At 42.4% G+C, this 14,542-nt stretch overlaps 1 protein-coding gene across 8 annotated transcripts in view; it reads left to right on the forward strand.

The window, feature by feature from the left end:
- Positions 1-14,542, forward strand: part of FREM1 (FRAS1 related extracellular matrix 1) — a 143,067-nt gene that overhangs the window by 1,623 nt on the left and 126,902 nt on the right. The window lies entirely within an intron of this gene.

Here is a 14,542-nt window from a genome sequence, read left to right on the forward strand (position 1 = left end):
CAAGAAGGGTTTTCAGAGTCCGCTTGCAAAAGTTTAATTCTCATGTCAACTCAGAAGGGTGGCTCTTTGCACTGTTAAAAACCCATATGCCCACAATGGGAGTCTCTTTATTATGCAACACAATTTATAACTCTCTTCCGAATCCATCCCCATGGCACTCACCAACGAAATCACCATTGTAAATTTTGTAATCCACCCTCACCACCACCACCCCAGATCAGGATGTTTCTTCTCAGCTACATGAAATGGCAAAGGGAAATGATGAAAAAATTAACACGACGAATAATCTCCTCATGGTATAAAGAGAGAAATTTGCATGAGATGAGTTTTGGATACCTGGCTTTGATTTAGTTCTACTTGGAGATATATTTTTAAAAGCATGATTTCTATTTTTATGGGGATGAGAGGAGTGTTGGAGAGGCAAAGAAATCATTTTGTTCTGAAGTTTGGGACTGATGTTTAAGTTCTTTTTTGCACATTACCCAGATTCGGTCCAGAGACTTTGGTGCTGTAGTGAATAGTTTCTTTTAGTTTTCATTTGGATCACAGAAGTAATTTTCAAGGCATTTAATTTTCCTTTCTGCTTTTCTTTTTCTTTTTTTTTTTTTTGGACTCTTGTGCTTAGTCTTGTTGCCTGGTGTGAATTACAAAGCTTAAAAAGAGCATTTCCGGGGGCTGGTTGGAGATTATGGCCTGGGAATCTTGCTGGAGAGATTAACCTCTTCACGACTGCTTCGCCGACTAGACCTAGTGATCCAAATGCTCTTCAGGTTTCTGCTCCAGAAAACTGACAGCACCATTCCTGGCTCTAGTTAAAGTCTGAAGAATTGCTTTGCAGTCCCCTGCCTATACTTGGTAAAAGTGCCTTCAGTATGATTCTAGGAAAACGGTAACTACCCTTGGTCTCTCTATCAAGGATTCTCAAAACTTAGTGTGAATGGGAACCACTTGGGTCCTTGCTGAAAGGCAGGTGCCTAGGCCCCCCCCCCCCCCCCCCGGGGGGGTTTTGGCCCGGGGGGGGGGTGAGAATTTACCCAGGTGATTCTGAAGCAGGTGAGATCACATTTGGATAAGCGCTGCTCTATGTTGTCCTGGGCAATTAAATTCTTGTCACGTACTTGGTTAATGTGAAACCTCATATCTAAATGATAAACTTGAATTTCAGCTGATGTTGAACATAAGTTATATGCGACATGGCTTTGCATGCTTGGCTGATAAACCAGGGCTTTTGACCAGCTTTCCCACCAACCTCATCTTTATTTCCTTGCTCTTTTTTCCATCTTCACCTTTCCATTCCCACGAGTGAGGAAGGGAGTTGGGCAAAGGTGCTCGCACGCCACGTACCCACCTCCACGTGTTGGGATGTGTGGTCTGACCTGACCGCATGTGGCCAAGCAATGTTCATCTTAGAAACTTTCAACCCAGGGCAGTTCTCAATTCTTTATCAGCCTCCCAGGGATACTCTGCTTCTGGGGATGGGCTAGGCCGAGTGGGGCTGAACTGAGCTGGATTATTTCTTGGGACTGTTCAGGAGCAATTCCTAGAAACTGAGTTTGGATTAGACCAACCCACAGGGATTGGGAGAAACAGGAAGTGATTCCTCCATTATGCTGAGGTCCTCATTTGACAACATATGAAGGTAATAACTCAGTCTCCATCCCCATCCTCGATGATGTTTTATGCCATTGTATGTTTATAGGAAAAAGAAAATAGGATGTGGTCATCAGTGTCCCTTCCTTTTTCCCCCTCTCCTCACTCCAAATGTTTGTGGGTGCCCGCTACATGCCAGGCTCCGTGCTACTTTCCAGGGACTCCAGAAAGATCAATGTGTGGACAGAGCCCTTGTCCTCATGCTGTTTCAAGTCTTAGCTGTTGCTAACCAATCTTGGGTGAGCCAGCTAATCTCTCTAAACTTCACTTCCTCCGCCAATAAAAGGAAAGGGTTGAGTTAAATGAGTTTGAGTATCTTTCCAGTTCTTTTTTTTTTTTTTTTAATATTTTATTTATTTGACAGAGAGACACACAGCGAGAGAGGGAACACAAGCAGGGGCAGTGGGAGACGGAGAAGCAGGCTTCCTGCCGAGCAGGGAGCCCGACGTGGGGCTCGATCCCAGGACCCTGGGATCATGACCTGAGCCGAAGGCAGACGCTTAATGACTGAGCCACCCAGGCGCCCCAACTTTCCAGTTCTGATACTCTGACATTGGCGGACATGGCTCAGTCTTCTAAACACAGACAGGGGGGAATGGGAGCTTTGTAGCATTTGCGTTTTGAAAACAGGCCCAAAGATTTGGCTTCCTGCTTTTCTTTTCTTCTTCTTTTTTTTTTTTTTTAAATATTTTTCAAAAATATCTTTTAACTTGTCTTTCTCTCCTCAGAAACCAAGACCACCGGTAGAGTGAGTTAGACAAATTCTACCTTTGCAGAGCACACAGTCATTCCTCACAATGGGCTCCTGTAACTCACTGGAAGGCTGTCTCCCTGCGCCGGGTAACCTAGGACAGCAGCTTCTTATCTTGTCTGAATCTGGTGTTGCTCCCCCCCTTTGGAGAGCTGGGTGGTCTGAGCAGGGCTTAGCAGGGCTTCATGGTTACACAGCTTGCACCTGACCCTTTCATTCAAGCGGTTTAGTAGCTTTTGTGCTACCAGGTGAGAGGCTCCAACAGAGACCTTTGAGGGTCTGGGAAAAAAAAACCAACTCCCTAATGAAATCCACATTTTGTCTTCTATAGTTTCTCTTACTGCCATGACTGCAACATTTCAAAGGGTTCTAAGACTTGGCCATCAAGATAAGAAAATATAGCTGTGATCTGAGTGCTTTTCTGACCAACGAAGCTTCTAGCTGTCTGCAGATATTACGTTTGGGTGGGAAACTACTCGCTGGAGGACAGTGTACGGGGCTACTGCAAAGTTAGGATATTTTTGACCAAAGGTTCTTGGCCTCTTGTTAGTAGGTTTAAAGGAGGTGGCAAAATAGTCTTCGGTTTCACTTTTCTCCCTCCCTGTTTATGAGGTTGCTGGTACGATGTCAGAAATACTCCTTTTATGCCTCATGCAAAGGCTTCTAAGATTGTATGTCACTCTTCACTCTCAATTTTATCCTTGAAACTTTCGTATCTGGCTTCTTTAGAGACCAGGGCAGATAACACTCCAGGACCCACTGAGCTCCACGTCCTTCCAGTGGTTTTCCACATCCCTAGGATCCTATCTCTGCCTTCTGTCAAGTGTTATCAGCTGCTCAGGGCTTACAAATGCTCCCTATATTCTTCGTACAAAAATGAGCCTGGACTTGATCTCGTGAGGTCGCACTCGATGCCGTTTTCATTCCAGGGTCTACATTTCCTGTTGGCACAAAAATTCTTCATTTGGTCAGTTATAAGCCAAAACCATTGTGAAGTTAGGAGAATTTCAGAAAGGACTGACATTCCCAGATGAGAATTCATCCACATGTTTAAAAGTTGTTGGGTGTTTCCTATCAAATCTCTTCCGTAGCCCAGATTTGTTTCTCCTGTTAAAGTGATTTTCCTCCTGGGAAAGGCAACATAGCAACACACAAGAGCAGTACTCTAATTCTGTTTTATGTAAATCTTCCTCTTTGTTATAACATGGTGAGATAATTCTATTTCATCCAATAAGCATTAGTGATTGTTTTGAAACCAGAAAGTAGAATTAATAGGAGAGCTCAAATATTAAATGGAAGTGGTGTGATAGAAAAAAATAAAAAAAGAATGATCTTTGAATAAATTTCAGCTGGGTTCCAATTCTGGGCTGCAGTATTCTTTGGTTCTGTGATACTGGCCCAGTTACTTAGCCAGTTTCCTCTGAGTCACATGAGCGTATGGACACTTACCAGATGTTCATGAAGGCTAAAGGACATTTGAAAAGCACCTGGCATGGTCCATGATGTATGATAAGTGCTCAGTGAGTATTTCTTCTCTGGAAAAGGGCTAACACGGGTGTGAAGGCTGGAAAGAATCATACATGTGGCAAGCCATTCAATCCCTAGGTAAAAAGAAAAAAACGGGAAATCAAGCTTTCTTCCAGATTTCATTGACGGGGCAGAATAGATGTTAGCCCGCCACTTCTCTGCCCTTGGTCCACTCGGTGGGACCCATGGGTGGACCCATGAGCAGACCCATGAGCTCCTGGACCATCAAAGTGGTTAGTACAGAGAGAGCAAGGGCACTGTGAAAATCATTCTGCCCTCATTTCTTCCTGACCCTCCAGAATTGAAGACTTTTATAGCTGTTTCAGATATAAATACATCAGGAAAGAAATCATTTTATTTTATTTTTTTTGGAGGGAAGGATTTTGCTCCATTGTAGCCAGGGGCCCCACTTCAGGGGGAAATGTTTGAGAATTTGAAACTCGGGCATGTACCACCGGCAGCTTGTGAACTATCACCAAAAAGAAAATGACAAGCCTTAGCCATTCAAACATGCGGTGCTCCCCCCTGGTCTTTCTCTCTCTTCCACCAGTGTTTTCTTATAGGTCCGGTGTTTGCACTGTGATAAGTCAGTCACTCAACTAATATTTACTAATCTGCTCTGGGCCAGAGAAGATGACCAGGACAGGAGGGACTTGAGTGAGCAGAACAGTCATGGTTGTTATCTTCAAGAAGCTTACAGACTAGGGTAAAAAGGTCAACTTTTAATAAAATGACTGCAAATAAACAATGAAATGCCACACGTGGTGAGGGTATTGCAGGATTCCATGCAAGCAGATAATACCAGTCTGGGAGGTTGAGACCTGACGGATGGATAGAAGTTAGCCAGGCAGGGATGCCTGGGTGGCTCAGTCGGTTAAGCGTCTGCCTTTGGCCTGGGTCGTGGTCCCAGGGTCCTGGGATTGAGTCCCGTGTTGGGCTCCCTGCTGAGCAGGGAGTCTGCTTCTCCCTCTGCCTGCCGCTCCCCCTACTTGTGTGCGCGCGCGCTCTCTCTCTCGTAAATAAATAAAATCTTAAAAAAAAAAAAAAAGAAGTTAGCCAGGCAAACGGAAATTTGGTAGAAGTGGGTGAAGGGCATTCACGGCAGATGGAACAGCACGGATGCCCTCTCAGAGTGGGCAGTGTGGTGAGTTTAAGAAGGGAAGAAGAACTGTGTGACTAGCTTGTCAGGGGCAAGGAGGAGAGTCCTGTGAGAAGGGGCTGGGGAGATGGGCAGGGGACAATCATGCAGGGAAATCAGGTCTCACAGTTGAAAGGGACCCCAGAAAGCACCGAATCCACACTCCCTCTCTGGGACCAGAATCCCTTCCTCTGTCTACATCTCCGCTCTTGCCGTAATTGGACAACTCTGAAGGAAAGTTCTTTCTAAAAGTAGGGTGCTGGGCACCTGGGTGGCACAGTTGGTTGAAGGTCTGATTCTTGGTTTCATCTCGGGTTGTGATCTCAGGGTCATGAGACAGGGTCCTATGTGGGGCTCCACGCTCAACACGGAGTCTGCTTGAGATTCTCTCCCTCTTCCCCTGCCCCTCCTGCTCATGCTCTCTCTCTCTCAAATAAGTAAATAAATCTTAAAAAAAAAAAAAATAAAAGTAGGGTGCAATTCCGCCTATCCTCCCTGGATCTGCACCCTGAATCCAGAGAGTAAAGTTACTCCTCTTTCAAATAGTTTGAAGACAGACTATTTTTTTCATAAATTACTGCCAAAGTAGGTCTGCACTTTCCCATTCGTATGCAGTCGATTTTTTGGGAATGTAGTTTTACATTTGTACTGCAGAAAGTGAACAAACATACTGGCTTCAGTCCATTATTCCAGCCTCCTATTATTGAGACCGTGGATCTCGATTGTGTCCTCAGTGATAACAGTTAACTTTTTTGGATTTGTGCTGTTTGTGAATTGGATAAGCTTGTCTTCTGTATCTTTGCTTAGGAATTTGGAAAATTATTTAACCAGAGGAGGCCAAAAATGGAGCTATGGGCACCTCTCAAGATATTGCTCTTTCTCTTTTTTTTAAATTTTATTTTATTATGTTATGTTAGTCACCATACAAAACATCATTAGTTTTTGATATAGTGATCCATGATTCCTAGTTTTCTTATAACACCCAGTGCTCCATGCAGTACGTGCCCTCCTTAATACCCATCACCGGGCTAACCCATCCTCCCACCCCCCTCCCCTCTAAAACTCTGTTTGTTTCTCAGAGTCCATAGTCTCTCATGGTTCATCTCCCCCTCCGATTCCACCCCCCTTCATTTTTCCCTTCCTTCTCCTAATGTCCTCCATGTTATTCCTTATGTTCCACAAATAAGTGAAACCATATGATAATTGACTTTCTCTGCTTGACTTATTTCACTTAGCATAATCTCCTCCAGTCCCATCCATGTTGATGGAAAAGTTGGGTATTCATCCTTTCTGATGGCTGAGTAGTATTCCTTTGTGTATATGGACCACATCTTTATCCATTCATCTGTTGAAGGGCATCTCGGCTCTTTCCACAGTTTGGCTATTGCGGACATTGCTGCTATGAACATTGGGGTGCATATGGCCCTTCTTTTCACTACATCTGTGTCTTTGGGGTAAATACCCAGGAGTGCAATTGCTGGGTCATAGGGTAGCTCTATTTTTAATTTTCTGAGGCACCTCCACACTGTTTTCCAAAGTGGCTGTACCAACTTGCATTCCCACCAACAGTGTAAGAGGGATCCCCTTTCTCCACAACCTCTCCAACATTTGTTATTTCTTGCCCTGTCAATTTTTGCCATTCTAACTGGTGTAAGGTGGTATCTCAATGTGATTTTGATTTGAATTTCCCTGATGGCTAATGATGATGAACATTTTTTCATGTGTCTTTTAGCCATTTGTATGTCTTCTTTGGAGAAGTGTCTGTTCATGTCTTCTGCCCATTTTTTGACTTACTTGTTTTTTGGGTGTTGAGCTTTAGAAGTTCTTTATAGATCTTGGAAATCAGTGCTTTGTCTGTGGTATCATTTGCAAATATCTTCTCCCATTCTGTGGGTTGCCTCTTTGTTTTGTTGACTGTTTCCTTTTGCTCTTAAAAGAAAGGTTGCCCCAACCTCTTTTTATTTTCTTTTTAGAGAGGAAACTAGACACAACATCTCTATAACCGAGACTCACAGAAAAGTTCAAGTTTAAATGAGAAGAGTTCAAAGATGTCAGTGTGTGAAGGCACGGTTCAACTGTATTTGCTGATTTCATTTACCGAGACATGTGTTGAATGCCTATCACATGCAATAGCCAGTTTGTCCTCCTGCCTTCAAAACACATAGATAAATAGCTACACCATCAGGTAGGATGTGATAAATGCCCTGTGATGGGTTTAAATAAAATGTGACTCTTCTGCAGTAGTGGGAAGGAAATCTTGCCAAATGGAATGATTATGTCTTAGGACATCTTGAAGGAAGCATTTCGCGAGGCCTTAATACATGGATTTTAATAAGGATGGAAGCAAGGACATTCCAGGCAGGGGGCAGACATGAACAGGGGTATAGAGGTGGGGAGGGTCCAGCAGGTCATTGTGACCGTGTGACTGGAGGCTATGGGACAGGGTAGGGCTGTGGTTTGGGAACACATAAGCCTAGAGGTGTTGGCCAAAGGCTGTGGGAGTGGATATGGAGTGAGAAGCTAGCTGAGGTTACAATTTTAAGAAATGCCGTATTTTTAGCAGTGCAGTGTGACCCAGAGAAGAAAAAAAAAAAAGGTAGAAAGAGAAGGAAGAGCGAATAAAAGAGAAAAAGGCAGTGGTTAGGTCAAAAGAGAACCAGGCGTATTCTGGGGTATAGAACCCAGGAACAAAATTCAACCCATAAAGACCATGCCACCATATCAAGGCCTCTGCTTGGTGTTAGTTAACTGATCTTCAGAATTCTGAGGCCATTACTACAGCAGCAGGAAATAAAATAATACCTCTGGACCTATACATTCACATTCATACTTTGAAGGACAGGTGTGTTAGTGTGGTTTCCCCAGAAGTCTCTTCCACCGTGTTGAGTTTATGTAGTGCTCAGTGACGTCACAGTGCGGGCTGCCTTTGTCAGCTGGTCTGGACGCTCCGCCTGGGGCAAAGACGTTCTCACTTCTACGCAAGTGATTTGCAAACTCACTTTTTAAAAAGTCTGTTTGTGTCTTGGAGACTCTAAGTGTTTAAGCCAAGACCACTTGTGTGTGCCGTATTTGTCTCTCTTTTTAAAGATTTTATTTATTTATTTATTTATTTATTTGAGAGAGAGAGAGTGTGAGCAGGGGGAGGGCAGAGGAAGAGAGAGAGGGAGAGAAGCAGACTCTGTGCTGAGGGTGGAGGCCGCTGGTGGGGCTCGATCTCAGGATCCCGAGATCATGACCTGAGCCGAAACCAAGAGTTGGCCGCTTAGTTGACTGAGCCACCCAGGTGCCCCTGTCTCTCTTTTAAAACACTTCTCTGACTTGGTGGGGTTTGTAATGTTATATGAGGCCATTCTTATATGTTGCCATATTCTTGTGTACACATGGATTCAACAATAAGTCATCTAATCAGACATTCAGGTTCTTTTTTTTTTGCAGCCTGTGATGTTTACGGAGATTTTGTTCTTGAACTAGGACTGAAGCATTTTTAATCTCATTGCCTGAGAGCAGTGTCCCACCCTCCCACTCACCACAGCCCACCCCCAATTCTGCCAAAGTAAGCAGATTAAGTTTCCACTCTTCTTAATGCAATTAAGCTCAGCGGACCACAGAGGCGTCGGTGACCCATGCGTTTGCAGGAGACCTAATGCTGGCACTGGGTTCACATTGGGGGCCTCAGTGCGGGAGGGTCCTGTGGCCAGTAAGCCCTGCTGGTGCCAGAGTAGCTGGATGAATGCAGATCGTGAGGAAGGACAGAGCTCTACAGCGCGGATAAAATCACGCTCAGTTCTGAACACCAGGAAGTGGGAGCAGTCAGAAGTCACTCTGGTTTGCCTTGCTTCTTTTTTGTTGCCTGTGGCCCTGCACTGCTCTATAGAAAATTTTCTAGCTCTGTTGGGTGTTACCAGAGAGTCAATTCAACCTAAATCACGGAACATGTCAAAGTATGGCTTAACTAATAATTTTTTTTAATTGATAAACTTTAGTTTCTGAGCAGATTTCTGTTTATAGAAGAATTGAATAGAGTTCTCACATATACCACCCCCCCAGTTTCCCCAGCTACTAACATCTTGTATTAGTATAGTGTACTACAATTGATGAACCAGTTATGATTATTACAATTGATGAACCAGTTATGATTATCTAAAGCCCATAGTTTCATTTGGGTTCACTTGTGATGTTGTACGTTCTGTGCGTTTTGATGAATGTTTAATGACCTGTATCCATTACATTGGTAACTCTGATTGGCCTGGACCAGAAAGGGGACTGAGTTTCCTGGTGCCTTGCTCTGTCTGTGGGTGTGTGTGCGCACGCCTGCGCACTGGGGACTTCGATTGGGCCATAATACATTTACATACATTGTCACATTTAACTATTTTAATGGCCCTGAAAGGTATCACTTATTGTGTAGGTGAGGAAACAGAGGCCAAGGAAGAATAAGGACCTTTTTCAAGGAAATAGTGGATCCGGGAGAAATCTGATTTATAGTCTGGCCTCTCTGCTTATTACTATTGCATTTCCTTTCACTTCAGCTGTAATCCTAGAGCAGAACATTAAGCCCTCCCCACCCCCTTCCTCCTCCTCCTTCTCTTGTACTATATTTACAAAATTATTTCTAAAAAACAAACATTTGTAAAACAAATAAATATTTGTAAAATAAAGTGATGTGCAGGTCACGGCTGAACCTCAGAATTGTGCTAAGATCTGTTAAGTTTATTTGTTGGTTTTAAGAGTTGCCATTTTTTTTTTGAAGGGTTCAATGTTCGTTTTCTTGTAATGACCCCCATCTCCCTGAAGGGCAGGTACAGGCAGCTAGGCGAGGGCATGAGATGTTCACTTGGCAGATCTTGCCCTGACTGAGGGCTTTGCCCATGTGCTGGAAGGCCCGCTCCCAGGAGAAGTACTCTCACACGAGTGTCTGCGTCTCCTCACTGCCAGGATCCATGTATATGACTTGTAGTTTTTTTGACTTTACTATATCCCAGAATTTGATGCTTTCCATGTTCTGTTTGCGTAAGTGAATAGAGCAGCCGGCCAACCAGTTCTTTAATCTTTGGCAAATCACTTAGCCCCTTAGGGCCGCTGCTTCCTCACCTTGACCTCTGTGTGTGTGCTGTGGTGTGCAGAGCATGGGGTTCAGAAACATGGGCTTTGGAGGCTGTCCACTGGGGTTGGAATGTCAGCTCAATCATTTATTAGCATTTGCCTTGGACAAATGACTTTACCTTAGAATCAGAATCCTTAGAATAGAATCTGCTTCATGGGTGGTTGTGAAACAGGGCTGGATGCAAAGTAAATGCATAACACCTGATGAGAATGTTGGTTTGAGTAAAATTTGGAGGAGACGCTCCTTCCAACCCTAGAATTCTGTGACTTTTGATGTACTGTGACTTTAGTCTCAAAGAACATTACATTTTTTTTTATCGTTTGCCACCTAGTTTCTTAAGTCATCAAAAGCATTTCCAATACAAATCAAAACGACAATGAGATACCACTTCACACCTGTTAGAATGGCTAACTGGTGTTACCCCAAAGATACAAATGTAGTGCTCCAGAGGGGCACCTGCACCCCAATGTTTATAGCAGCAATGTCCACAATAGCCGAACTATGGAAAGAACCTAGATGTCCATCGACAGATGACTGGATAAAGATGTGGTATATATATACAATGGAATACTGCTCAGCCATCAAAAAAATGAATCTTGTCGTTTGCAATGATGTGGATGGAACTAGAGGGTATTATGCTAAGTGAAATAAGTCAATCAGAGAAAGACAATTATCATATGATTTCATTCATGTGGAATTTAAGAAACAAAACAGAGGAACATAGGGGAATAGAGGGAAAAATAAAACAAGATGAAATCAGAGAGGGAGATAAACCATAAGAGACTTAATTACAGGAAACAAACAGGGTTGCTGGAGGGGAGGGGGTTTGGGAGATGCGGTAACTGGGTGAAGGGCATTAAGGAGGGCATGTGATGTAATGAGCACTGGGTGTTATATAAGACTGATGAATCACTGACCTCTACCTCTGAAACTAATAATACACTATATGTTAATTAATTGAATTTAAATTAAAAAAAAAACCTGTAACTATTCCTAGAAGAAAGCAGACCGAATATTAACCATAATTATCTCTGCATATTAGAATTTTGGATAGTTTTTATTTTCTTCTTTATAATTGTTTATTTCTCAAATTTTCTACAATGAATTTATACTACTTTAAAAATTGGGAAAATGTTATTTTTAAAAATTTCAGATGTACTATAGGTTTCCTTATTGTTAGAGATTTGGGTTTCCCAGTTTGGAGCAATGAATATCTTTGTTCATAAAGTATTTTCCAAACTCATACTTATTTCCTTAAAAATATTGCCTTAAAAAAAAAAAGCATTTCCATTTCAGCAGATCTTTTAACAGGACTGTTTGTGATGGTTGGCCTCTTTTCTGCCCAGACATCTGTGAGTTTGGATTTTATCATTAGTTATGACATGCAAGTAAGATGGTCAAGGTTATTGTCGTATAGCTCAAGGGGCAATCCTGGGTGGTTTTTGTTTGTTTTAAGATTTACTTATTTGAGAGAGAGAGAGAGAGAGAGAGCGAGCAGTGGGGACGGGGCAGAGGGAGAAGGAGAGAGAATCTCAAGCAGACTGTGCACTGAGTGTGGAGCCAGACACGGGACTTGATCCCACGACCCTCAGATCATGATCTGAGCTGAAATTAAGAGTCAGACCCTTAACCAACTGCGCCACCCGGGCACCGCGCTGGGTAGTTTTCTGAATGTTGAGCAGTCCTTTTCACCACGAAGTATTTCATCTCGAATAAGTGTAAATTGCTGAGTTTGATGAACTCCTTAGAGCATTTTGCTCATATGCTATGGTAGCAATGCCATTTTGTATTATAAAGTACTTTATTATAGATCTCTCTCCCGCAGACCTCAATTTCTCAAAGGTGGGAGTTATACCTTAGTGAACTGTTACAAGTCAGCTGCCTCTCCACTCATTTACACAAATACTGTGCTTCTGATGTAACATCTACCTGTTGATTCTCTGACTGCCACATTCTTCTCTTCACCTTCAAACATGCCCCTTTCACCTTTCTAAATAAATCCTGTTTGTTCTAATTTAGCTCTCTCCCCTTGTAGGAGACTTACCCTATGCCCAGTCTGAGTCAAATGCTGTCCTTCTATTTATTCCTGTAGCATGCAATGCATTCCACCATTAGAACACTTACCACTCTTTTTGAATTCAGAGTTTATGTGTTTGTCCTTCTCCATTACACTATAAACTCTCTATGAGCAAGAGTTTTTTTTTTTTTTTTTTTTTTTTTTTTGTTTTTTTTATCCTTGCTCTTATTACAGCCCTTGTCACGAAGTGGGTATTCTACAATTGCTTGTATCTTTTTTTTTTTTTTTAAGATTTTATTTGTTTATTTGACAGCGAGAGACACAGTGAGAGAGGGAACACAAGCAGGGGGAGTGGGAGAGGGAGAAGCAGGCTTCCCGCTGAGCAGGGAGCCCGATGCGGGGCTCGATCCCAGGATCCTGGGATCATGACCTGAGCTGAAGGCAGCTGCTTAATGACTGAGCCACCCAGGCGCCCCAACAATTGGTTGTATCTTAAAGAACAGATGAATTTGTCCTATTCAAACAGAGAACCAGGATGTATTTTAAAAAGGGAATTGTTTCCGGATGATGAACTTCTGAACATGATTTCATGTGAATTTAAACAGAATCTCACTTCTGGACAACTTGGTGTTTGGTGAATTAAAAGATGCAGAATTCACTCAAGAAGAGGAAAACCAATTTCATTAGGGTGACTCTGATTGGGAAGGTCCTAAGTGTAAGTTTGGGTGTGTACACATGGTTAAGTCCCAGGTGTAGTCAACCATAGTGAATGTGAATGTTTTTCATCCTGTTTCAGTTACTCAATTAAAACAAGCTGTTGTGAAAATTTGTTTGATACAACCCTCTGGCTAAAAGCAAAGTGAATGTAAATTATGGCCACTTCCTAATCTTCAAGGAAATGCCTTTGATGGTTTAAGAAACTCCAGCAGTCATTAAAAACAACTGTAAATCGAGGGCACAAAATCTTTTCCCCCTCTGACACCCGTTTTCTCTACCTTTGAAGGTAGTTTTAGTGGAAGGTCTTTGTAGAGAAAGGCCAGATGTCTGGTTTCCAAAGAGTGGCCTTGAATTTGGATTTCTGATGTAGATTCATTAAGTATGGATTTACAAATCAGGTGTGGCCAGAAATTTCAGTGATACCATGTGGCCATTCTATATTTCAGTCATTTTTAATTCTCTAACCTAGTGTTTCTTGAGTGATTTCTCAAAGAACCTCGAATTTGTATGGGGGTGGGGAGGGTTTTCTCTAAGTTTGCAAACTTCCGGCTGGAAGTTTTTTCTTTCCTCAGTACTTCTTAGAGCCTCTGATAAGCTCATATTGCATTGTGAATCTTAAAACAACAAAAAAAATCAAAACAAACTTTAGCATTCTGTGCTCCGGATATATTTGGATATAGAAGACTCTTTTTGTGTGAAAAATTTTTAACATCCTCAAAAATGTGTATTTTAAGAAACAGTTTGCAAAATGTGGCCTTTATCAGTGGGATAAACATTGAACCGTTGAAAAATCTGAGAATGGAAACCTTCTAATGAGTCTGTGTGGTGATCAAAGATCCATCTTTGCAACCTTGGTGTTGACAGCGTAGCCCGAGGGGAGGCTTTCTCTCCATAGTTCTGGGAGTCTGTCAGGACTTGCTGAAAGGGGGGAAGACAGTACTGAAAGGATTGTTTCTGGACTAAGCATCTGTGATTTAAGTGAGCTACAGGGATAGTGGACTTTGCCGTGGTTTGGGTGTTAGGAGAACGAAGTTTCCAAACCAGGCTTCATCTCCAGATACCCGGGTAATCTTGGTGCTGAGAAGCTGATTAAAGGAGACAATTTAGGTGATGCAAGCAAACTTTATTTAACACTTTATGAGATGGACTGTCTCAGAGAACTGTAAAATGGGGCAGAAGGCAAGAAACTTTTATAGGATAAAGAATAAAAAACAAGGAAGAAACAACTAGAGAATATCTGACTGGTTAGGGCCACATAGTAACCTTGTTTAGGGTGAGAAGGCTCAGAGCTGGCTTGGCGTTTGGGGATTGGCTGATTGAATAGACTGCGTTTCTGGTCAAGCAGAGCATTTACGGGGACATGAAAATTATCTAAGTTTCAGTTTGTGGATGTGGCATCCTGGGCAGGAGTGGCTCCATCTTGTGCCTAGAAATTTATTTCAGTGTTAGTAAAGTCACTTAACTGCCACAGGACTTTCTTTCTTCTGTAAAATGAAGGGGCTTCTAAAAGAGAAAATACACCTGGTTAATGGACATTAAAAATAAATAAAAAGCTAAATCTCAAGTAAACAAAGGAATGCAAGTTAAAATAGTGATAGGATACTTTTCACTTGGGAAGTGAGTAAAGATTAAAGGGAT

This window comes from Phoca vitulina, unplaced genomic scaffold, assembly GCF_004348235.1.
Source record: "Phoca vitulina isolate PV1807 unplaced genomic scaffold, GSC_HSeal_1.0 scaffold67, whole genome shotgun sequence".
Classification (NCBI taxonomy): Eukaryota; Metazoa; Chordata; class Mammalia; order Carnivora; family Phocidae; genus Phoca; species Phoca vitulina.